General features: G+C 42.1%; 1 pseudogene across 1 annotated transcript; it reads right to left on the bottom strand.

The window, feature by feature from the left end:
- Positions 1-2,873: 2,873 nt before the first annotated feature.
- Positions 2,874-4,098, bottom strand: LOC309819336 (solute carrier family 25 member 36-like; annotated as a pseudogene). Its single transcript has 2 exons — positions 3,515-4,098; positions 2,874-3,402 (listed from the first exon to the last, which is right to left on the bottom strand). The product of its transcript is annotated as a solute carrier family 25 member 36-like (transcript).
- Between the last annotated feature and the right edge of the window lie 776 nt (positions 4,099-4,874).

The following is a 4,874-nucleotide window of genomic DNA, read 5'->3' as shown; positions in this document are numbered from 1 at the left end:
CCAAAAGCCAGGCACTGATTGCCCCGCGTCCTTGGGAGAGGTGGAAAACCTAAGTGAATGGGAGCTGAATTTTAAAGATGTCTAGAAATTCTGAAATGTATTTTGGGCAACCAGACTAAACAGATCGGGTCATCTTTGGCATTTGGGAGCTAAGAGCTCTGCGGAGAGAAAACTTCAGAAGAGGAAGGGGTGCTTCAACCCCTTTTACCTGCTGCACCCCATCTGCTGGGACTCCTAGCTCCTGAGCCATCTTTCGGTACTATTAGAGCTACTTATAATTCCCCAGTTTGGTGTTGTTGCCACTGTCTTCTCTCTGCCTGGCTATCGGATAAGAGCTCAAACATCACCTCCCCCAGGTAAGATTTCACTGACTTGCCCAGCTGGCCCCAGACACTCCTCTCTGTTTCTTTGGTTCCTCATTTATCTCCCTTGTCACACTGAAATCTCCATTCAGCTTCCTTCCCAAGGAGACTGAATTCTAGAGATCTTGAAAGATGTCTTGATTTCTGTAGCCGCACAGCTTAGCGCACGCAGGTGCTCAGCAAATATTTACTGACAAACAAAACTCCTAGTCACAGGAGCTCTTTTACTATTGACCTAATTTCAAGGGCCACCATTCTGCAAGTGTAATATCAACTTTCCAGTGTTCCAGAGATATGCCTGTCGGAAAACAGCAAGTCGTTTTAAAGTCTGTGTCTAGTGCGTGGATGGATGGTGACCTGAAATAGTCTCTCTTCCCAGAAGATAAAGAGAAATTGGGTGTGATTAGGAAAGATGCATCCCCACCCCTAATTATGTTAGTATGACATGAAACAGATAATAGGGAAATAATAATGTGGTTGGAAAAGTCTTGGCTAAGGAAGGACCAGCAGTGAGTGGGGCTTTGAAAGAGGAGGAGAAATGCATTTAACAGAACTGATGGTGCTATGTTACCAGCCTCTTCATCGGGTTGAATGTGTGAGTCATGTGGCCCTTGGTGGGCTGGGGTCCTTTATCCCACCGAGTTCTCTGATCCTTCTAGCACACAGTGTCAGTTACATGCTCCAGGATTTACATCAGACTTGCCAGGAGCCAGAAATTGTTCTGTGAGATAGAAAACTGAATTCCTGGGCATAAATAGCGGCGGATGATATCTGCTTTCTATTGTGTGTGGCTGGGAGGGCTCGAGAAAATCGTTTTTCTAAAGCCTTGGTATCATTTTTGTTGTTAATTCACTTGTGTTAGAAAGACTTAGGGAAATAATTACGATCACTTACATATATGTTTCTAGCCAATCAGAAAGCACTGCAGTGAGGGACTAGGACACAGGTGCAGCCCAATTGGGACCCTGTCTTGGTACCATCACTACTGGTTGACCTTGGGAATGACACGTCACCTCTCTGGACTTTAGTTCTGTCACCTGTAGAATGGAGAGTTTAATCTAGATGATCTCTTCCTAGCTCTAAAATCCTGCAAGATGAAATCTCTCTCTCTTTTTTTTTTTTTTTTTGAGTACCACACTGGAGATTAATTGTATAAGTTTCACACACCAGTATAGCAACATCCATAAGTGAAAGTCTTTTCATAGAATTACAGCAAATATCTTAATAAGGGCCATACATATAATACATTTAAAGTATTAAAGGGTGCAATTGAACTCAACAGCAAAATGTAAAAGCTATATCCTGTTAACATGCTTAATCTGAATTAACTTGAATCTTTCTACGATTTACCATTCAAGAAATTAGGATGGAATAAATTCCTTGTCCAAAGCAGTTTGTTCATTTATAAAACTATAAGTTAATTAGGATAACTACCTGCTCAATCAGATAGCAGAGGGTCCTTCTTCATAATGTTTATGCTGCCCCAGATATTCATAACGTGGCCTTAAAAAAAAAAAACACTTGGTAAGGGCAAAGCTGAAAATTACCATTTTCTCTACTAAATAAATGCAATGTATGCAGAGCTTCTGGAAATAATTCAAAGGTTCAAATTCTTAATGTGAAACCAAATAGAGAAAGATTCAGAAGCAGTAAATGTTTTCCACTTTAAGAAAATGATACCTAGGGATGACAGGGGATAATTCAAGTTCATAATTAATAAGTCACTGAAAAGACATTGCATTCATTCATGTATCATTAGGTTAGAAAAGATAAGAGGACATGCTCCAGTCACTGAACTGGCCAAGAATCAACATTTTACCGGTTTATTGTGTCCCAGACTATTACCATTTGAGTTGATACGTTAACAAACAATTTAAGTGTTCAATTATGCTAAACGTAAAGCACCTGTGAGCAGTGGCAACGAAAACATTTTAAAGCTAAAAATAAACACGTTTAGACGCTACTTCATTTGTCGTCAAAAACGGTGATTACTAATGCCAAGCGATTAACTTTAAAATACAGTGCCAGATTCTCTCAAGGAAATGTAAAAATACTGCTATCATTGTTATTTTTCAGTTTTATAGGAGTTATACAGAAGTTAGAAATTTATGACTGCCAATACTATCTTTGGACAGTTATAGTAGAGTGTATAGTTACAGATGGCTTTGTCTAGATGACTGCAAAAGTGCTCATGGAATAAACACTATACTCTGATTGCCATAAATCAACAAAATGCCAACTGTGTCCTGTGGACGTGGTAGAGGAAATGGCAATTTTGAAGAAGGAGTGCTTCTAAAGGCTTTCTCTTGGAGGCAGCCAAGGGTTTTTTTCACATTACTAAAAGACTAAGTAATGTGGTTATGATTACTTTAATTCCTACAGCCAAACTTCCACTTAGGTATAGTTCCGTGTTCCCACACTACTTTCCTTCTGTCCACCAAGCTGGCTTCGGTACTCCATGGTCCACTGTATCTTTTGGTCTTCCCCCTTTATAGCAGCAGCCTGGTGGTGCTATCCGTTGAGCAGGGAGACCACTAATTCATAGGTGGCCATCATAATGGCTGTGTTTGGAAACTATCTCACCAGATGAGCTGTCAGACCACAGTAAAGAGACCCATAGCCTTCTTCTTGAACAAGCAAAGACAGCGTCTGAAGAAAGGATCTAATTTTGTTCCCTCTTCACGCAGTCTTGTTCTTACAGCTTCATGTGGATATGCTATAGTTGTGGCACACATTGTTGAGGTGGCAGCAGCTAGCATCATTCCCACAAAATCGGATGCTTCTTTTACAGACTCTTCATTCTCCATCATAGAAGAAATCTTATATTCCAGTAGTTTTTACTTAATACTTTCATAAATAACAAAATGGATAACAGTCTCTGATATGCCAGCGTATGAAGCCGACATGCCCCCATAAAATCCTCTAAGTCCATCTGTCTGATACACTTTACGGACACACTCAAAAGCGCCCATTTGCTTTTCCCCACGGCTCCTTGCGTCAAGCTGTCACCGAGTCTCTACCAGCCAAATGGGGTTGGTCGCTGTGATTGCGGTAAAACGAGGTTTAAGTTAGTCCATATCTCTACAGGAAGTGACCTGCGGATGGAAAGCATGAGATGACACAATGTCACTCTTTTCTCGGGAGAAATGTACAGTAAATGCCTGCCAGTGCAGCTGAAATCGTGTACCTGGGTAGAATCAGGATCGAATAAACCATTCAACTTTTCCGTGCAGTTTGAATAAGCAGCAAAGTATATTGCTCTGGAAGGGGCCACCCCCAGTAAATTGCGGCCGAATCCTGTAAACAGAGAACGAGGCCCTTCTTTTTCCGAGATCACCTTTAGACAATGGAGAGGTCCGGGAGACACCGCTCGATTGACACTGGCTCCAGCCATGGTGGTCAGCTGAACTTCAGAGATGTAAAGTGTCACAGAAGATGACTGCAGCCGTGTTTTTACAACTTCCAGTGGACATGTCAGAATAGCTCCCACTGGGCCACCTCATCCTCCGGCGGCAAACAGACGCACCCGCCTGGCCCTCTGGCGCATTCTCCCTCCCGCGTGTCCTCCGGGCGCTGAGGCGGGACCGCAGCTTCCGCCCCGGCCCAGGACTGGAGCCGCTCGGCGCCCCTGTGACGGCGACGGGAACTGACGGAGACGCGGCTGCAGAAGGCGACCTGAGCCGCCCTCCCCGCGGCGCTGCAGCCACGCCGCCTCCCACTCTGGCTCGGTTTTCATCAGGGAGGGCAACGCCAAAGTCTCTTCTTAACAGTGTTTTCAGCACTTTTATAGAGTATTTGTGTTTTACCCTCTAAGAATCATCTATTATATATTGCAAACGTGTAGGTGGTTAATAAATAGTTAAGTTACCGACTTTTTACTCTAAGTTTTAGGAAGTGAGGTTTCTACCCTAGATACACTTGCATGTAATCTGTTTGCTAATGAAATAAAGGAAGGAGGTGGGCATTGAATGAAGTATATCACATGTTCATTCTTTGTTACTTTAAGAAGAATTGGGAGATTGGGATTGACATAGATACACTACTGATACTATGTATAAACTAGATAACTACGTATAGCACAGAGGACTCTACTCAGTGTTCTGTGGTGACCTAAATGGGAAGGAAATCCAAAAAAGAGGGGATATACGTATAGCTGATTTCACTTTGCTGTACAGTAGAAACTAACACAACATTGTAAAGCAACTATACTCCAATAAAAATGAAAAAAAATAAAGACATGAATAGTTCAGCTCACCGAATAAATCTTTACCCTGAGAAAAATCTCTAGTAGGGAATTTTCAGGAAGTGCAGACTCTAGGGCACTGGAACCACTCCCTCTAATTATTTTCAAAACAACTGTAAACAAAATACTCTTGATTTGGAAATGATTCCCATTTCCTGGGGCTTTGTGTTCATGACAATCAGTTAAAAAGTGAACGACGTAAAGTACACTGCGTTTTTGCTCCATCGTTTATGCATTTGAACATATATGTGACCAATGATTGGAAATCA

The sequence above is a fragment of the Grampus griseus genome (assembly GCF_964374135.1).
Source record: "Grampus griseus genome assembly, chromosome: 2".
Lineage (NCBI taxonomy): Eukaryota > Metazoa > Chordata > Mammalia > Artiodactyla > Delphinidae > Grampus > Grampus griseus.
The sequence above is the reverse complement of the archived record's forward strand: the minus strand, read 5'-3'. Positions and strand labels throughout refer to the sequence as shown.